Here is a 21,091-nt window from a genome sequence, read left to right on the forward strand (position 1 = left end):
ACATGGCAAGATACAAATCATTGTATTCACTACATTCAAGGGGCTTATTTATGTTATTCCAAATTGGCTCTAAGCCAATTCGAACAAACATCACAGAATATAAAAATGAAGATTATTATTCATCTGTCACAAAGACTGCTAAGTCATGCAAGATAGAGAATCCCCTACAAATGTATAGGAGGGGAAGGAATTTCTGTGGATTTCTCCCCAGCGTACAGTCACACCTCAAAGGAAACGACAGTGCAGGAAAGGGGAGAAACATGACTGTTCATCAGCAGGACAGGCTGAACTGAGGGAAAATAGAGGATGTCTTGCAGACACTCGTCCTATCCAATAGCAACAATATACTTTATACCTGTGACGATGAGGAGAAAGGCTATGGGGTGGCAGTAACAATGCTGACCTAGGCACCACAAGCAGAAGGTTGTCCAAAGGTCAGAAAAGCAGAATAGGTACATAGTATAGAAAATTCAAATATTAGGGGATAGCGTGCTTTGCATTCATGAATAAAGGGTCCGGAAGGATGTGTTGTCTCCCTAGTGCCAGGGTAAGGAATATCTCAAAACAGCTGGAAAGGAATTTAGGAGATGAAAGGTCTAGTTGTCCTGGTCCTTGTTAAGAGTGAAATAAGAAACAATGACCCTGAACTTTCTCATTACTTACTGGCATTCCGGTAGTGTAACCTGCAAGTTGCGTGTCAGGACCCCGCAGAAGTCTCAATCCACGCACGTGCCGCTAAAAGCATGCTGCATTCGAACTTGCAATTCAGGATTTTTGACCGCAACAGCACGTTGAAGGACTTCTATTTAAATTGATGTCACAGTGCTAACTTTGCATAGATGCCCTGGTGATAAGGCAAGTATTTCCATGGATTTCTTTATACACTTCCATTGTTGATCTAGGCAAAATACTGTGAATGCTGGAAAAACTCAGCAGGTCTGACAGCATCTGTGGAGAGAAAAACAGAGTTAACGTTTTGAGTCTGTATGACTCTTCAGGTTTGAAGAAGTCACATGGACTTGAAACGTTAACTCTTTCTCCCCACAGATGCTGTCAGACCTGCTGAGTTTTTCCAGCACTTTTTGTTTTTGTTTCATTCTTGGTCTAACTGCAGTAAAGAGAGGCATCAGACATTTTGGAATGATTCTTTAGGTGGGTGAATTTCTTTAAATATTTTTTAAAAATGTTGAAAGTAGTACTAATGTGCAGGAAGTGTAAGAAAGATAGAAATGCTATTCTTTTCACAACCTTTTCATGCAATTTTGCTGTTTGTTCCATTTAAAAGATCCTTTTTTATTTAACAATGTAAGCTTGACTCATAGAAGTGTCCATGTTTCAGCTAAGGTAATTTTATAAAATATGTTTACAATGCATTTTAAGGCAGTGTGTTGCATTTCTGTTCTAAGAATTCCTTTAATGCAATGTTGATCCTTAGAAACCTCTTAAGTAGTTGATGTATGTGAAAAGGAGCTCTGCTTTCAGTTACAATTATGTAATTTGGTTATTTCATATGCTTTAGAAGAATATAATACTTAAAAAGACATATGCAAGCCTTCTGTAAGCTGATTTGAACTTTCTCTCCAACAGGTATTTAAGAATCTAATGCAGATTTCATACTTGATCTGGAGTTATGCTCAACAACTGGTACATCACAATTGCTGCACTGCTTATTAAAACCAATCTACTTTTGTTGAAGGCTCGACGTCGGCAAAGGGACCACGAGAGGAGAGTCAGGCAATATGTCCGCTTGCTGAGAAAGCAAATCAATTACCCCTCCCCACCCCGCCAAAGCAAAGGATTTCAGAGGAGCAGTATGTCAGCAGACTACACTTCAGCAAGGAAACGATGAGAAACCTCTGAAATGTTGAAGGAAGACCTGAAGCCCAAATTGAAATGCCATACACTGCCTCAACACAGTGGGGATGAAACTCAGGACAGTACTGATTTTTTTTTTACATCAGTCTTTTCAACATGGGATTAGTGACATGTGCAACATTTTGCAGAATGCTGTGAGGGCCTGCATTCACCAGACAACTGAGGCAATTTTTCAACGGGCTTCGGAGTTTATTAGTTTTGACATGAACCCTATGACGATGAAGGAGGTCAATCGCATTCTACAAGATTGCTGGTTTCCCAAAAGTGATTGGGGCTGTCGATAGAATGCATATTCCATTGAAGGCACCAATAGATGAGACTGTTTCATTCACCAACAAGAAGGGGTCCCATTCACTGAATGTGATGATAGTGTCTGATGCCCAAATGAGGATCCTCAATGTGAATGCAAACAACCGGGGAAGTGCCCATAGCTCATTCATCCTGGCAAACTCAAAGTTGCACCAAGTCATGATATCACCACCAGTAATTACAGGATGGCTACTGGGTGATAAGGGTTATCCACTGAGAACGTGGTTTAGGACACTATTTCAGACAACCACCAGTGAAGCACAGGAGCAATACAACCATGCATATGTAGCAACATGTCAGGTGGTGGGGAGGACAATTGGACTTCTAAAGTCACATTTTCGATGTCTGGACAGGTTAAGGGGCATGTTACAGTATGCAACTGAGTGTCTCAAAGATTGTTGTAGTATGTTGTGCTTTGCACAACTTTGCCCTCCAACAAGAACTGAACCTTCACCCTGAAGATGACTTGGGGTCTGAAATGGAGGAGCTGGACAATGCAGAGCCTAATGCAGACATGCTTCCTGGAGCACATGAAGAGGCCCAGGCTCCAGCTGCTGCCAGGGCAGCTCAGGATTGCCTGGTAGCTTCTGCTTTTGGGCATTGAACTTTGAAAGTTCACAATATGTCTCTGCCTCCCTTCGCTCGAAAATAAGACAAGAGAACTGTTATGGTAAAGTTAAAACAAAAGTTTCATTTTATTTGTAAAATGTAAAAACATTGAGGTAGTTATTATTCAAAATGTCATACTGCAGCTGCTTAAGTTAAAGGTCACTGTATTGTCAAAAATTTAAGCTTTTGTATTTCTTACATGATTTTTGTGAATGTTTTTCATAAAACTATAAATGTGTAATTACAACATCAAAAACACAACTCTTAAATTGAAGATAACTATAATGGAATAACATAACTCAAACAACTGGAACATTTTTAAATGAATATACTAATAAAGAACACAAACCAAATGTAAAAAAGTTTACAGTCAAGTCAGTGGTCAAAAGCGCAATAAATGAAAAGCAATGAAAAAAACAATGAAAATATCCATCATGAAGAAAAGCGGAGTGGATGAGGTAGAGGAGGCAGTGTCGGAAGTAGAGGGGAGGGACCCTCATGCCTTCTGCTTCATCCCCGTGACGTAACCGCCTGTGTCTAAGGTGCATGCCCAGCAGCTGGATTATCCAAATGGGCCGGCTGCTGGGCAGAAGGTGCAGGTGCTGCAACGTTATTAGTAGCAAATGTCTGTGAACTTAGTGGCTCCAGGACAGAGGGTGCAGCTGCAGGTGTTACAATTTTAGTTTGAGTCTCTGTCAGATTCTGTGCTATTGCATAAGCTCATTCTGCCTGAGAAGTTTGTACATGCTGAGTACTGACCTCAGTCAATCTTTGCAGATGCTGGAAAACATCTGTTAAGGCCTGGTATTGCTGTTGTGAATTGGCCTCACATCTTTCACCCCTCTGTACCAGATCCTGATATAGGCGGTCAAGCAAGAACTCAGCATCTTACTCATCACCTGCATGGGCCACAAGTTGCCTGTGTGGTTGTGGAGTTGGGGGAGATTCTGCTGCCAATACTGCAGTCTCCTTACCTCCTGAATGTTCTGAGTGCCCTCCCTCCATCACAGCAGCCATATTCCCCCTCCCCAACCACCACTAAATTCAGCATCAACACAGGACTTTCCACAGCATCACCTGCAAAGTCTGAAATTTCACCCTCCTGCAAGGCCTCCCCCCCACCCTTGGCTGCAGCTACAATGCTGCATTGCTGCGATGTACTCGCCTTCGTTACATCCTGACCTCTTTCAGTTAAATCTGCTGCTGCACCAAACTCACTTGCTTTGGCGTCTGATATGACTGCAGCATTTGAGACACCAAAATAAGCACAATTAATTTTGGTAACAAATTAACTGCCATCTTGATGGCGTGAGTACTCAGCATTTTTTTTACCTCCGCTTATCCCCACATCTGTTATGCCACTGTTTCTCATGGGTTTGGAGAAACCCATCAGCCTCCATACATGCTCCTCCTGTTCAGTTAGATCCTTAATGTACGGCAGCCACCCTCCAGTCCATGAGCGCTCCCCAGCATTATCAACCAGCTTTATTTAAAGAAATAAATTGAATTTTTTTGCCTAAAAAAACTGATTGTCCTGTGACACATTTTACGACTTCTGGAGGCAGATGAAAGCTTGTACCCAGGGGGACTTTTTGTTCCATTATAACACTTATGATAAAGTCAGAGCCATCTCCAAGGTAACTGCATTTTGCGACACTTCTCAAAGTTAGCAAGGAAATTGCATGGTCTTATCAAGATTGCGTCTCCAAGGCACCTATTTTTTGACACCTCTCAAAAGTTAGCAAAGAAACTGTACTGTCTTATCAATACAGAATGGAACTAGTTCATTGCATCTCCAAGGCAATTAAATTCTTCACACCTCTGTAATGTCTTATCAAGATTGGATATAACTGGTTCAAAGTATTTCCAGGGCAACTACATTTTTGACACCTCAAACTTAGTAGACAGAACAAAAATTTCTGATCCTTCTTAATTTTTTGAAGTCACAAACTGGGATTTTAAGTTTCAGAAATTACTTTATGTATTCAGATACATACAGACCCTGGCTGAATGCATTAAATCATTCAGTTTCTTACAGCACTGATCCACTGTCCTAGGCACAATGCTGTTAGCATTCAGAACTGCTGCAACCTGTTTCAAGCCATGGTCTAAAGTTTCCTTGGAGGCTTAGATTTTCCTTGCCCGAGGATGTACACGCACCTTTCTTCCACCTTATTTAAAATATTCAATTCCTCATCTGTGAAGTTTTGACTCCTCTTCTTCACCACATTGTCACAAGTTGCCCTTTTCTAAATGCAAAGATTAATATTTTTAAGCACGCTACACTTAGTCATTTAACATTAGATTTAAAATAAGAAAAATTAAGTTAACTTATAAATCTTGAATAAAAATTATATCCAATCATTAAAAGAAATGATTACACTTCGAATGAGTTAATAACTGCATTAACAGTTTAAAAGAAATAGCAAAAAAAAAGCTGGGAAATACCTTTAAAATTATGGAGAGTCCTTGGGTTTTCACCTTGTCTCTCTAAAACTCTTGTGTCAAATGCTGCCCTCACAGGGCGTTCCCCACTCTGGTTGTGTCATTGGGGGCGTGGCTTCACCCGAGTTGCCCTTTGCTGGGACCAGTGAGAAGTCCTTCGACGCAGGGCCCAAGCACCTCTCGGGATCGGAATGGTTGGCGTAAATTTGCAGGGCAGGTAAGTACGTATTTTTTTGTTGATTCTGATGACAGTAGGAAGTTACAGCCCAATGTATTCACATTGGAAGGGTCACCAAAAGGATACAGAGGCTTAAAGGGTTAAATTATGAAGGCAGGTTGCATAAGGCTGGTTTGTACTTCAAGTTTTGAAGGTTGACTAAATCAAGCTACTTGATGCAGAGCGACCATTTCCGCTGGTCGGGGAACAAGTGGGCACAATCTTGAAATTGGATCAATTGAAATTTTCAAAACCAAGATCTATATAGTATTGTTAGGTAAGGGTATTAAGGGATTGTAGAAATAAGCAAAGTTCCTTGCAAGGTGTGCAAGTGCATGGTTTCTCAATGCTCAAATGTACTGTGCAGGGAACAAGCCACGTACAATGTTCCCTTTAAGATGTGCATGGCTGCATGTCAATCTTAAAGGGACCACACAGTGCAACAAGCTGCTTGTGCACAGCAAGCAAAAATTATAAGGACACTGGAGCTAAGGCAGGTACAGGTCAGCCATGGTCTAACAGAAAGGCAGTGTAAGCTCAAGGAGCTGAATGGCCAACTCCTGTTCCACAAGGCATAAAATTATGCGATTGCATATTATAATTGTACAATTTACTTTTTCAGCAATAAGCTTAAAAGAATACAATTTAGGATTATTAATACAGTGGGTGTACACAAAGTAGAGCAGAAAAAAACTGGCTGGTCCATCAAATCTGTTTAAACAGTCATGATAAAACTTAGCATCATCATGTCTCATGGGTTGTTCTGACTTGCAGTGATGTAATCTCCTGGAAGAGGCAAAATCTATTGAAAGAAATGTTAGGCTAGTTCGTAAGTTAAAGAAAATCTGGGAAATCTTTTTATGACCCATGTTCCATAGCATCAAATTGACTTTGAGGTTAATACCCAATATCCCATTTTCTTTTTGTACAGTGATATTAGGCACAGTAAGGAACTCCTCCAGCTCTTTCTTGAACTCTTACAGAATATTCACACTTGCCACAGGACCCTGTAACTTGTTCCAAGTGTCAACAACAATTTGCAAAAAGAAAAAAACTCCTGACATTTAACCTACTCATATGTTTGCATAGCGTATAAGCATGACACCTTGTTTTCCTTAATCTATTTCAAATAGTCTGTCCTGACAGAAAAGGGCCTAGTCTAGTGCCAAAAAAAAGCAAAACAATTTAGTCCCTTCATTAAGTTGAACGTTTCAATTAAATCTCCCAGAAGCCCAAGCTTTTCTGGAGTAAAAAGATCCAGCTCTTTAAGCCTATTGTTATAAAAAGAGCTTTTATAAAATGGGATTATTTAACTGGTCCTCCTTGTAAATGTTTTCTAAAATTTACAAATCGCTCACCACGAGCGGACCAGAATTGAACACATTATTTGTGATGAGCCTAGCTAAATTCTTGTACAAGGCCACTATAGCTCTTTGGGTTTTATACTAAATTATCCTCGCTATATATCATGCCACTCTGTTTGCCTGCCCAATAGGTCCCTTTGAGCACCAGTAGTACCAATCTCCAAACAGAACACTCCCATAAAAACGATCCTCTGCAAGAAGGCAACCAATTCCCTATTCAATCCAATATCAATCCTACCAGAGTCTATCTTAATTAAGTAAACTATTATGTAGCCCCTTGTCAAAAGCTTCTTGAAAGTCCAAATTAATGATGTCAACAGGGCTACCTTGCCCCACCAGTCTGGTTACCTTGTCAAATAAATGCAATATTTTCCAGGTAATTCCACCATTAACATAAAACACTGACAAAATATAATTAACAGATACTTTAATGATTATTTTTCAAGAAGAAATACAGCACTTGTTCCCATTTCTGGTTATCTTTGCAGACCCACCATCTTGTAACAATGACAGCTTATAAAACTGAGAGTACATGTTTCTGCTCACCTGCAGTCTGACCAAATTGGTGTGGCACATTGAAGATGTTGTGATCTTGTATAATAACTATATTCAACCAAACAACAGCAGGGAGAAAATAAAACTACATTGAAAACATAGGCAATTGTAAAAAATAATCTGAAATAAGAGTAACCTTGAGATTAAAAGCCAATTTATAAAGGTACTTCCTCTTGTTCCTTTACTTTTATTTGCTGCTGCCAATATGGTTCATGTTATATGATTAGAAACACCGTTTAATTAAAAAAAAACGCATCCCTTTAAGTCTTTGTTAGGAAAAATAAGTAGAAAAATTAAGTGGAAAGATCTATTGTAATTAATTTTAGTCTATTGTTTCTTCACAATACTGCATATTAGAGGCTTCTGAAAATCATGTAATTCCTCGTATGTACAATAACTTATTTTTGCTTTTAATATAAATAGGAAATGTATAATAAGAAACCATGTAACAATTTAAATTTCATTTTCGGCCTGACCTGATGCCTCTTTAATGTCCGAGTGAAAATTACTATTGGATAGCATCATGGGTAGATTGGAATTATTTTAGGTAAATAATTAAAATGCAACAATGCAAGATAACTTTAAATACAAATTGTAACGATGTACAAGTTGCAGGGTAGTCTCGGCAATCTCTCTGCGCTTTTGATGACTTCATGAAATACTAAGAACATATCTCCAAAGCAAACTTTATTGTAGGTGCAGTAATGGTAAATTATTTTCATTATCTGCATTTGGCAATTCAACCTTGTGCATAAATCAAAACTTTTCTCCCATTAACAAAAATATAACCTGTTGCAGCTGTGTACATAAAAGCCTAATTATGTATTTAACCCATGTGGCAGGCAACTATCATCTCTCCTTGGCTTTTGAAAGGGTGCAAAGGAGATTTACTAAAATGGTTCCAGGAATGAAGGATTTTAATGACAAGGGTAAGTTGGAAATGTTGGAGTTGTTTTCCTTGATAGAGGTACACAAGATTATGACAGGTTTGGATAAAGTAGACAAAGGTAAGCAATTGGTACAAGGACGGGAGGACACAGATTTAAGGGCAAGATCTTGCGTGCTGGGGGGGGGGGGAGAAGGGGGGTTGGGAGATGTGAGGAAGAGCTTTTTTAAAAAAAATAGCTTGTGATAAAAGCATAAAAGCAAAAAAAAACTGCAGATGCTGGAAATCCAAAACAAAAACAAAAAATACCTGGAAAAGCTCAGTTCTGACAGCATCTGCGCAGAGGAATACAGTTAACGTTTCGAGTCGGTATGACTCTTCACCGGAACGATGTGGAACTCTTCTGCCGACGACGGCGAATGATTTCAAAAAGGAAACTGGGTGGGCATTCGAGGATATAGACTTAACAGAGATATAAAACAAAAAAACAGAATTACCTGGAAAAAAAAAACTCAGCAGGTCTGGCAGCATCGGCAGAGAAGGAAAGAGTTGCTGCCAGACCTGCTGAGTTTGTTTCCCCCCCCCACCCCCCACCCAAGGTAATTCTGTTTTTGTTTTGGATTTCCAGCATCCGCAGGAGATATAGCGGGGGAAATGGGACCGATCCACAGAGAGCCCACAAGGACTCAATGGCCTCCCTCCCCTGCGCCCTAAAGGCTCCAAGCTTCCAAATGCTGAACTTACTCCTCCCCCCACCCCCCAACTCCCCTCCTTGGTAGGGAACACTTCGACAAAAGCGCATTTCCGAAGAAGCCGAGAGCAGTTTTTAAAAAGAGATAAAAAAAAATCAGACCCAAATGAAAAGAGAGAAAAAAAAAATGTTCACTAGTACCGAGTACCAGTGAGCTCACAATTGCAGCCATAGCAACTCTCACCCATTAACCCGCCTCGCTTTATAGTGCCCCGCTTAACATAAGAAATAAAAGACCGGGACAAAACTCCAGCACGCAAGGTAAGGCCCATCTGCATTACTCACCTCTGCAACACACGTTGCCTGTATCTCGGATACCGCTGACAAATAGTCAGGGGTTTTAAACAGGTCGCTGGTGGGGTTAACTTCATCCCAGGCGCTTCATTCTCTAAGGCTGGCAATCGGCCACCTTTGCTTTATTTTGACGTGCGCCACTCTTAATAAACGCGCACGTTTCAGCGGACTGGCAGCTTCTCCGCCCACCCCCATCCCCACATCTTTGCGACTATTTTATTCGGAGGTGATTGAAAACCAAAATATTAACATTTCTCTCTGTTATGCTCGTGAGAACCTGACGCGTTAATATCGAAGTTTATTACATTCAAGCGCGTGTGGCGCATTTCCACGATTTGTCAAGAATCCCACCGCAAAAGATCTTTCACAACCTCCCGCCCGCGTTATTTTATTGACCGCTGGACAAGTGATGCCCTGAACACATCCGTACTATACACCACAAAAAGAAAGAAAGCGTCCAGTGAGTGAGCGAGCGAGCGACCAACCGACAAAACCAACTGCCGCGCGGCGACCTCCTCCCTCACTGTACAGCCCAGCCCGCGGAGGAAGGCCTGCGGGGAAGGAGGCGTGGTGCGGCCGGGCGCGTGCGGATCTACATTGTCCGGTTTTCCTCCCTGGGCTCCCGGCCGCCTTCAGCCTGCGCGGTGACGTGAACGAGCGGCGGAGTGATCGACTTGCCAGGGAAGGGGGCGGGGAAGGGGGGGGGGGGGGGGGGGGGGGGGGAGAGAGAGAGAGAGAGAGAGAGAGAAAGGGGAGGGGTGGAGGAGGACGGGGGGGTGGGGTTGGGTTGGGTTTGGGTGGGTGGGGGAGGGGGCTAGGCTGGATTGGGCGGTGCTGCGGCGGCGGCGGCGGCCTTGTCGCCTGACTACGTGCTTCCCTTGGCGACGCGGGAGGGGGAGGAGGCCTCTCTCGCGCTCTGTCAGGCTGCGGCTTTCGGCGGCGGCAGCGGGGACAGGGAAAAGAAGGGGGAGGGGGGGGGAAACGTTAATCGAATCACAAGGACAAGCCGAAAGCAAGCGAGCGAGACCGCGGGATAAGGGAAAAAAAAGGCGATCCCTGCTTGCCAACAGCCGGACACACATACACGCACTCAGAGAGAAAGAGAGAGAGATCGGGGCCGCACATCCTCATCCTGCCTCCTTGTAAGAGGGGAAGAAATCAAGGTAACAGCGGAGGCCAGGCCGCCTCAAACTGCTCCTCTCACCGGTTGACGCACCGTTAGGGACGGGGGTGGGGAAAGGTGTGTGGAGAGGAGGAGGAGGAGGAGTGGGGGGGGGGGGGGATCGTACGTTCTATTGTGGCGAAGTTAACCCCGGTTGTGATGGGGGCGTGTTTGTGTTTTTAAATGTCAGCCGGCGGCCTCGAGCTGCGTCAGAGCGGTTTAAAAATTCAAAAAAAAACACCGTTTTAATTCGAGTGACAGGTCGGTCAAGCGTTGGATTTCGATCGCCACCCTGTCCATGGGGGACGCCTGTTTGGGAACGCCAGCGTCTTCTCTTTATGTTTATGTGTCCACACATGCGAATTGTCAGTGAGCGATAATGGTTTATTGGAATAAGAACAAGTGCGTATGTGTTTGATCCTCCCTCCCTCCCTCCTTCTCCCGCTGTGTTTGTCCTTATCCGATGGGGCCTCGCTTGAATTAATGGCTATAGTGACAACCTGACTTGATTGCCCTCCTCGGCCATTGTGACGTATGAGGACAGACGGGACCTTCAGCCAATGGGGAAGTGGGCCGGCCTTCACGTCAGTGCGTCCGCGGCCGCTTCCCGCCAATGGGCTGGGGAAGGGGCGGGTGTTTTTCCTGGTTCAGGTTCGGTGGAGGAGTCACACAGTGAGAAGGTGGGGTGGGGAAGGAGAGTCAGGGTTTATTTCGATCGGTTTAATTCATTCCTAAGTAAAATTTCCGATTGAAACATGCCAGCTTCCACTCCCCAGCCCCCCTCTTTCCTCTTTGCAAACGCCGCGCCGCGTGTGAACTGTATGAATAATGCGTCATGGCCGGCCTTTTAAATCCTCCGTACAGCTCGTAGACTCAGTTAAGCAAAAGGTCAAGTTCAAAAATGAGGGTCGAATGATTTTCTTTGATACATTCGCGTGTTGCCATTTGTAAAGCTCTTTTTTGAATTTTTAAACAGTATTTAAAAAACTGGTTTGTGTGACCTGTTTTTTTTTTTCCATTTAAGCATCCAGTGCGTTTTCCAGCTTGTCACGTTTCTTTGCTATCCACAAGGGTGTTAATACAGGTTGGCATGACCCTTCCTATTCCACATCTCATTTTGTTTTTGTGCCTCAGGCTTATTTATTCAGGTAGCCAACCCAATAAGAGTCCAAGGATAACAGCTAAAACCGAATTTTATTTTCCCGTCAATGCTTAGTATATGGGGAAGGTTAGGTTCATAATCTGGAGTGTTGAGTCGGATTGAGGCTAGTTTTGGGTCCACCTGATGCAGAGTCCGCTGATCATGTTTGCAAACGTTCTGATAAGATCTACGTTTTGGTGTACCAGATAATCTCAATTTCTGTATGAGGAACTGGTGACGTGAGTTCATTGTGATTTCTTTTTTGCAAAAGAATTGGATGCTCTTCCAATTTTCACCTTCACACTTGGGCACTGTCATTATTTTGACATCCCAGCTTTAAAAAGCAAGAACCAAATACCTTATCCTTACCTAGCATTTTTGGATTTTGCATACACAACCTTGTAATTCGGAGTTTAAAAAAAAGCCTCAAATCCTTTAACACAGGTCATTATCCCTGTCTATTTTAACACTATTCCTGGGACACCCTCGATTTTATGGCGATTTTATCAGGATTCTATGGAACGTTTAGGTTTAACTATCCGATCAGATTGTGGTGTTACTTAATGTTCTCACGAGTTTGTAAAGTGAATAGATTTTTCGGCACAAAAGTCCATTTAGCTTCTTTGACCTTTTGTAAGTTTAAAGTCATGTCGTTATGCTTTTGAGGCTCTAGTGGTAACCGAAGATCTAAGTCTAATTAAATTGTTAATGTTCAGTCAAAAAAGCATCAACTGCACGATTATCTCGTTTTATAAATTGTTTGTTCTATTCGATATATGAATGCTATATGGCAGCAAGTTAGAGCTTTACCAGCCTTATTTATAAACTTGTTGGGATATGGGGCGTGGCTGGTGGAGTAAGAGAAACTATGTAAAACCACTCGCTGTAGAGTTACCAAACTTGTTGCTAAACTGCAGCTGCGAATCGCGAAACCATGATGTTGACAATGCATTTCTGTTTCGACGTGATAACACTTGTTCCTTGGTATATCTTTTTATTGTAAAATAATTGAGGGAACCTAAAACGTAGATGTCGGAGTCCTGACAATAGTTGTACTTAGTTAAGGTAAAACACATTTTGAATGTAGGTTTATGAAGTTGTTTGGAAGAATTCTTCTAATTTGCTTGGTTTATTTTTCTTAATTTTTGAAATAATCCAGGATGCAAACTTTTAAAAACCATCCTGGGAGAACCATGATTTTCGTTGCTCTAAATTCTCACTTCCAAGAATAATTGAGTTGGGAGGAAAACAGTAATGTAGGAAAGAACACGAAGGAGTGACTTAACTGCTTAGTGTTGCATAATGTAGTTTCTGTATTGCAGTATCGGGACAGAGGTTTAATTGCTGCATGAATTAAAATCTGTAGTGTGGAATTATGTTAGCGGACAATCTTAAATTGTACAGCATGTTTCTTGGTCTGTCATTTAGAATTTGCTACTGTAAGAAATGCTATGCTTGGCTTGTGCTTAGTTGCCGGTATGGACTGGTTGGGCCGAATGGCCTGCATTTGTGCCGTATATCCAATGTAGTTACTCAAAGTACATTTCTATATACAACGTCATTTTATCATCAGCACTGCAGTTGCCGGGAAGTCTGTGGGAGTTGCCAATAATGCTGCAGATCATGCTCTGGAATCGTTCACTTGTGAATTTTCTGAATAATTTGTTAGTTTGACATTACTGGTTATCGTTTAGATATTTCAGGTAATGAACTTATATTGTTGTACCTTAAGTGATTATGTTCCCCACAGTTTAATTTGCCAGTTGGTTTATTTGGGGTGATTTTCATATATAAAAAACATTTATTTTCTTTCAAAAAACAGGTTAATTGGAGACTGGTATGATATTCTTTGACCACACTTAGAACCTTGAGAAGTGTATTCTTGGGCTTGTGATGCAGAATGCAAAAAAATTCCCTCTTGGTTTGTGCTAGTTTGCTTTATATTCAAGTATTCTGAGAGTGAAAGCTTGTAATTTTCACCAGAAGAGCAAGAGAGTACTATGGGGAGAAAGGAAATCAATGCTTTTATTTTTGGGAAGTGGGGGTAAAGAGGAGCCAAGATTGTCAACCATTATGGACGATTACCAGCTTATTTCCTATGTGATCACAATTCGGGAACTTGAATTTTAAAAAAAATTATTGTACGTATTACGGTCCTGGAGTATTTTGGTGTGTTGCACTGAAATTTGTATTATTTGTAAACCTGTTATTATTTGACCTATTAAAACATTTTTTATTTCGAACAAATGCTAATTTGCACAATTATGACCCACTTCCTTAATGGCCAATTGGTTGCAAGAAAAGATTAAATGATTATAGTTTGAAGTTAGTGCAAGAATGTTGTACAAATAGAGCTGATTGTTATTGGCATGTTTGATGAGGCACAATTGATCTCTCTTCTGAAAAGTTCAGTTTTCAAATTTAGTCTTGAGCTAATTAAGGGGAAAGTCACTACAGCAAATAATCCTATAGCAGTATATAGGATACTGTAGCTTATTTTTATTTGAACTTTAGACTATCTCAGTTTGTCAACATTTGGTTATGCATCAAGTTATATTTTGCCTTCTCACTAAGAGAAATCGAAATGAATGATGAAGGCCAACAGTGCAAGACATCACCAAAGTTAAAAGGAATTAAAGAGAGATGAGCTAAATCAGAATTAGTGAATATGAGATTCCAGGTTTGGATTTCAACCCTGAACAGTAGAAGGAATGAAAAACTCAAGGAGCAGAGTAATTTCACAATTTTTAGGTTTTTGAAAGAACAAATTCAAGTCCGAGACTGCAACAGAAAAGAAGGGGAGGAATTGCTACATGATAATGAGTATTGTTCTCTAGATCAAACATTTTTAGTTCAATAAAGGAGGTTATTCTTTATCTAGTTCTAGGGAATTAAGTGGAGCAAACAGGTAAAGCAAGTTGGAGGAACATTGGCAAAACAGCTATTAAAATGTAATTAGGTTTGAAATAATAGTCAAAAAGGAAAAGAAACAGAAAAGAGAAGCAAAAAGAATGGAAAGCTAAGTGGGTAGGAAGAAGAAAGACTAGCAAGGAACTGAAAAGAGACCTGGGGGGGAAAAATATAACCACACAAAGTAAAAATTAAGTTGAAGAAGTAGGACTGGTTAGAAATACAAAAGGGATGGCAGATAGGGGAGTACATTTTTGTTTTCATGCAGCAAAGCATGATCCTGGGAATTAAACAGTATGCAAGAAGGAAATAGTACTAAAAAAAGTTAGTGAAATTCAAAGTGGAATAAACATTGAACTTTGGTTTAACATCAGCAGCTTTCATTTATGTAGTGCCTTTAATGTAATGAAACATCCGTGGGCACTTCACAGGAACATTATTAAATAAGATATGACACTGAGCCACATAGGAGATATTAGATCAGATGACCAGGGAGGGAATTCTAGAGCTTGGGGCATTGGCAACTGAAAGCATGCCATCATTGATGGAGCAGTTAAAATCGCAGATACTCAGGAGGCAGAATTAAAGGCGTGCAGACATGAGAGTTGTGGGGCTGGAGGAGATTAAGTTGGAGAGCAGATAGGGCTTGATGGGATTTGAAAACAAGGGGGAGAATTTTAAAATTAAGATGTTGCTTGGCCAGGAGTCAATCAGTGATCAAACTTGGTATGTGTTAAGACACAGACAGCAGAGTTATGGGTGACCCCAAGTTTATGGAGGGTAGAATGTGGGAGACCTTTCAGGAATTTGTTGGAATAGTTAAATCTAGAGGTAACAAAAGCATCGATGAGGATTTCAGTTGCAGATGAGCTGAGACAGGGACCATGTTACGGAGGTTGAAATAGGTGGTTTTAGTGATGCCAATATGATGTCAAAATCTAATCCTGAGGTTAACTATGACACCGAGGTGCCAAGCAGACTGGCGTAGTCTCAGACTGTTGTCGGGGAGAAGTATGGAGTCACTAGCTAGGAAATGGAGTTTCGAGCAGGGACCGAAAACAATGGCTTCCATCTTCCCAATATTCAATTGGAAGAAATTTCTGCTCACCTAGTACTCGATGTCGGATAAGCAGTCTGATAGTCTAGCAACAGTGGAGGAGGAGTCAAGAGAGGTGGTGGTGAGGCAAAGCTGGATGTTGTCAGTATACATATGAAAACTAACACTAATTTTGGATGATGTTGCTGAGAGGCAGCATGCTGACAGGAAATAGGGGGTCAAGTATATATTACATTATTGGGGTCACCAGAGGTAAGATGTGGGAGCAGGAAGATAAGCCATTGCGAGCGATTTCCTAACTACAGTTAGATAATAGAACCAGGTGAGAACAGCTCCACCCAAGCATTGAAGAAGAATGATGAGGTCAACTGTGTTCAAGGCTTTAGATAGGCTGAGCAGAATGAAGAGAAAAAGTACATCTTTGTCATATTCACGTAAGATATCATCTGTGACTTTGATATGAGCTTTTTGGTACTGTGGCAGAGGTATATATCTCTGAGGCTGATTGGAGGGATTCAGATATAGAGTTTCAGGAAAGATTTGGGAGGCAACAACAATTCAGCGACTTTGGAGAGGAAAGAGAGGTTGGAGATCTGATGGTGGAGTTATGGTTTGGTTTTTTGAGGAGAGGGGATGAAGGTAGGTTTCAAGGAGAGAGGGATAACACCTAAAGAGAGAGAACTGTTAACAATATCTGCTAACATGTGGACCAAGAAGGGAGGTTGGGTGGTCAGCAGTTTAGTGGGAATATGATCAAGGGAGCAGGAAGTGGATCTCATGGACAAGATGAACTCTGAGAGGGCATGAGGGGAGATAGGAGAGAAACTCGGGGGGGAAAAGTGCAAGTTCAGGGCTAGGATGGGGGCGAGCATTAGAGGAAGTTTAGCTGCTTGGGTGAGTGGAAGGGAGGGACATGGCAGAAGCAACTGATCATCTGGTCTTGATCTTAGTGACCAAGTCCATGACCTGCTTGCATTTATTGTTGGAGGTGAGGGTAGGTGGGACAGGGGAGAGGGGTTGAAGAAGACAGTTTGCAGAGGGGAAAAAAAGCCAGATGTTGTCTTTGCAACCCAGATTGATTCTGAAATAATGACCAGTTTTAGGAGTGCCCAACAGTGTTTTAAGTGACCAGGCTTGGTGATGGATCCTTTGATGGCATATGTAGTTGAGGAAATAGCATAGGCTCTGACCACAATCTTCAGCAAGCAAGATGTGAGTTAATTAAGGACAACAGGCACATATTTATAAATTACAAATTGCACTGAAAAAATTAATCTGGTTCTTTACATAAGTAATGAAGCATGTTGATAAAGAAAATGCAGTGGTTATTGTGCAAATGGATCTTGAAGAGATGGTTTAATCAGGTTGCTTAGGTAGCTTGTTAAAATTAAGATATATCTCTACGTCTCCCTTCAGAATATTAATTCACTCTGAAACAATGGTCTTAGCACCCACAAACTTCTTATGGGTGATTATAATAACATTGTAACTTTGACTGAAATTTGGGTTATAAGTAGCAACACCTTTCCCCTTACTGATCCCTCCACAAACTGCTGTTATGGCATGTGGCCCTTTATTACTAAACAAAACCTTGGTTTTCCCTTTACTCCTTTTGGCATTGTTTCCTCCTTTGAGCACCTCACCACCTTTCCCTCATCCTGATTCCTTTAAATACCCTTTGTGTACTACTTCCCAAGGCCCTGAAATACTCCCATAGTTCATCCATTAGGTTCTACTGAATAACTTATCAGTCATTTGAATCTCATCCCGGCTTTCCTTGCCTGCTTCCCCCTGAATTCATTGCCTACTTGTTCTCCCCAGACACTCCTACCCATATTCATGTCCATCCTTGACCATAGTATCTCCCATGAATTTTCTATACAAATGGTCGTTTGATAGTACAGAACTTGAATATTGCTTGAAAAAAAGTCGACAAAAAAGATCTTCGTTTCAGCAATACTCAAATTCACAGTCTCAATCATTGGCAAGGCTACCTCAGATCATTTTCTTGTATCCTTGACCTCCTTCCATCCCATTTCCTTCTGCATTCCTGCCTGGAAAGAAATCTCTTTCCCTGCACTTCAAACTCTCAACTGTTTAATCTACTTGCTACAATACTTATGCAGTTCTTGTTAATTGGCCCAGCCACTTACTCTCTTACCTCTAGATATCTTTTTCCCCAGCAAAGTGTTTACTGTTTCCCATCCTGTTCATAATCTCCTGGCATGGCCTCCATCTTAATTTCCCTTAAGTCCAAGCGGTATAAGTTTAATCATACCTGGTATGCAACTAGTTTGGCCACGATCGTCCATGACCATGTCAAATCTATAGCTTAACCAAAACTCTGCTGGCCATATTCAATCCCACACCAAGTCCCACTCACCCAATGATTCCTGTCCTTGCTGACCTACTTTGTTTGCCTGTCTCTCAAATCCTCAGTTTTAAATTCCTTATGATTGGTGTTTAAATCACTTCATGGCTATGCTGCTCCCTACCTCCATAACCCACCCCAACCCATGCCAGGGCCATTAAGAGGGTACAGAAGAGATTTATTATGGTGGTGCTGGGAATGAGAGATTTTACTTATGAGGAGAAAGTAAGGAAACTTGGCCTGTTTTAATAGAACAGGGAAAGAAAGTTAATAGCCTGATGGGGGTGTTCAAAGTTGAGTGGGATCTGCTTCTGGCTGGAGCAGAGATCATGGTGTACAAGAGTCTGCGCCCCGTAATATGTCAGGCTCAGTATAGTCTGTGATACTGGTTTTGATTGCTTAAAGGATTCAGGGGAATTTTTCAGATTTTGCCCCTGAATTGGTCTAGGTTTTTAATCTTGTGGTTTTGTCATTCATGGGCGATGGTTTCGGATGGGAGTATCTGTATTGTATCAATAGTATGAGGCAGGCTAGATGAACCAGTTAGCTTTTTTTTCTCATATTGTCTCGCTTGTGAAACAGAAGGACAGACTCCAGAAGCTTGGGCACGTAATCTAACTTGATAATTCAATGCAGTACTGAGGGAATGCTTCATTGTTGGAGATGCCACCTTTGGGTAAAACCTAAATCCAAGCCCTGTCTGCCATTTGAGGTAGGCACAAAGTATCCAGTAATGCCTTTCAAATGAGAGTAGGAACTTCTCCTGATGTCCTGGCCAAAATATTTCTCTCAGCCAACACCACAAAAACAGAGATTATCTGGTCAAATAACTTGTTGTCTGTGGAACTTTGCTTCATACAAACTAGCTGCTGCATTTGGCTATATTACAACATTGACCATACTAGAAGTGCTTTGTTGGCAGTGAAGTATTTTAGTTCATCCTGAGACAGGGGCTATTTAAATACAAGTTCTTGTCAATGATAAAATGTTTCATCACTTGTGTGCCTATAATGCAGAAAACATCATAGGGTATGAGGGAATGTCTGCAGGTCAATAAAACAAAATCAAGACTGTGAACCAACCAGTTAGCACTATTTACCCCGTGATCTAAAACTGCTTTAATTAAACCACGATCGCTCTTTACAAACACTTGCAGTTCTTCAAAAGTAGTTATAAAGCTAACAATCAACAATTGACAACTACCGCAAAAGCAACAAATCAAAATGCTTAAATAGTTTTTTTCCTTGACTTTTCTTGAACAGCTATTTTGCTTCCATATATTTGTAAAACAATTTAACATAACAAACATGAAAACGTAAATAATTTGTAACATATATTCTTTAAATTTAGTCACAGTATTGCCAAACTTTTAAAAACTAACCAATATATTTTATTCACAGGCTTGTTTGATTCTTTGAGTTTTGGTCATTTTATTCAGCTTGCATCTACTCTTCCTAATAATTTTCAGTCTTCAGGTGTGTAAACCGAACATCTAATGATCTCCCATGGGCCATCCAAGCTCTTTTTTTTTAAAAAAAAGTGTTATCTGTGCGTGTTTCACTGTTAAAAGTGGTGCGAGTTATTTGTCCTGTCCTGATAAAGTTGTGTTGTGCGTGTTAAAACTGTGTTAACAGGTTCCACTCACATTTTGAGTGTCAGCAACAACGTAGAACAGAGTGAGGGAACCCAATCCCTGTCCCTCCCAGATGCCAAGCAATCTCATCTGCTTAGTTCTTTAAAATCTCAACTCCCCTTTAATCTCATCCCCAACCTGTCCCATGTGTTTTATTTTCGTGGCAGTCCTTCTCAGGAAGATGCAGGATTCAGCGCTATTTGTAAAGTCACATTTGTCAAGTTCATTTTATTCAGAAATTATCATATAGATGTGCTGCTTGAGAAAGGATTCACCTTCAGTCTCGAGGCAAAGATTATTCACTCTTTTCAAATCATCTCAATTGACACATTGGAATACAATATGAAGCATTCATATTGTTATTGAAGAATTCTAGTTAATGAAGTATTTGGCATCAGGATTTGCAGCTCCACCCCACAAGGTTTCTTTCTCTGAATTTAATGGCAGTATTCCTTAAAAATCGTGAATATTCTTCCATTTCACAAATTATATGATCTGAATTTTCTCTGAATAGGATCTAATGAGACTGATATTACATCATTATGTCTTACCTAATTTAATGCTCCTGTCATTATAGTAGTGCAGTCTCTCTCTCCTCCACAGCCACTCAGGAGATCCATTAATAACACTGGAGATGAGAAAAGTTGTGATGGGAAGAGAGAGAGAGAACGAACTTAGAGGACGTAGATGAGAGAGGGAATTCCTATTAGATGACGTGTTTAGGAATGCAAGAGAGGTGTTAGAATTGCCTTTCCCAATCTATACTGCATTAAATGTACTGTGTCTGCCACATGCTGCTTATTTGGATTTTACCGTTCTGTGACACAGCTATGCTGACAGCTGTGTATTTCTGCCACTAGATAAAAGCTTCAAATGCTGCAGATCCCCATATGTATAACATCACTAATGCATTCTGAAGGAAATTTGCTTAGTCCAAGATCACTGGTATGAGAATAATACTTGGTCTTTAACAGTCGGCTTTATGAATGAATTAAGAAGATACGATTGGAAAAAAAAAGCTGTTGATATAAAATATGAAACAGAGCTTATCGGAGGCAGGCTCAGCAATTGTAGTTAATGGTTTCTCTTTCCAATATTTCCACCTGGGCCTAGATTTGTATAGTGCTGGAATGTAAAAATGCCACTTTTGCAGCAGAGACTAAAGCCCACTTGGTCAAGGGGCTGGAGTTGCATAATGGCTCTAGACCGTTAGGTTTTTAAGATTAGTCTTGCTTGCCCAGTTCCATGAACACTGAAGAGAAAACTCACTATGTAGAAGAATGTTGGAGGTGGATTCCAGTTAGTAGCTGGAATTCAGTGATGTTGGGCAAACCAAATAAGGAACCAGGAGATGCTGATGTCTATGTTTTGTCTTTGAGCTGGTGCTGATACAAAATAATTCAGTATCTGAGAGGGAACTGTTAAAGCAGAATAATGATGAAGTTTGATTGTGTCGGTGAATCTGTTAATGGATGAAATGATAGATCAGTGGTAGGTATTCAAAAAGGAACT

The 21,091-nt window shown here is 41.0% G+C and overlaps 1 protein-coding gene and 1 long non-coding RNA gene across 4 annotated transcripts in view; one reads left to right on the forward strand and one right to left on the reverse strand.

The window, feature by feature from the left end:
* Positions 1 to 2,855: 2,855 nt before the first annotated feature.
* LOC121278258 lies at positions 2,856 to 9,783 on the reverse strand. The gene is made up of 4 exons (XR_005943086.1): positions 9,297 to 9,783; positions 7,366 to 7,422; positions 5,242 to 6,257; positions 2,856 to 5,042 (listed from the first exon to the last, which is right to left on the reverse strand). It is a non-coding gene; the product is annotated as an uncharacterized LOC121278258 (long non-coding RNA).
* A 482-nt stretch (positions 9,784 to 10,265) lies between these two features.
* The window catches only part of LOC121278232 (uncharacterized protein KIAA0232-like), a 90,118-nt gene continuing 79,292 nt past the window's right edge, over positions 10,266 to 21,091 (forward strand). The window contains exons 1-2 of one of the 3 annotated variants that reach the window (XM_041188464.1): positions 10,267 to 10,468; positions 11,492 to 11,551. The gene's annotated coding sequence lies outside the window, so the exon portion shown is untranslated. Of the gene's footprint in view, positions 10,469 to 11,491; positions 11,552 to 21,091 lie in introns of all 3 variants that reach the window. The other 2 variants (XM_041188470.1, XM_041188455.1) reach the window with 2 other exon arrangements.

The sequence above is a fragment of the Carcharodon carcharias genome, chromosome 1 (genome assembly GCF_017639515.1).
Source record: "Carcharodon carcharias isolate sCarCar2 chromosome 1, sCarCar2.pri, whole genome shotgun sequence".
NCBI classification, from domain to species: domain Eukaryota; kingdom Metazoa; phylum Chordata; class Chondrichthyes; order Lamniformes; family Lamnidae; genus Carcharodon; species Carcharodon carcharias.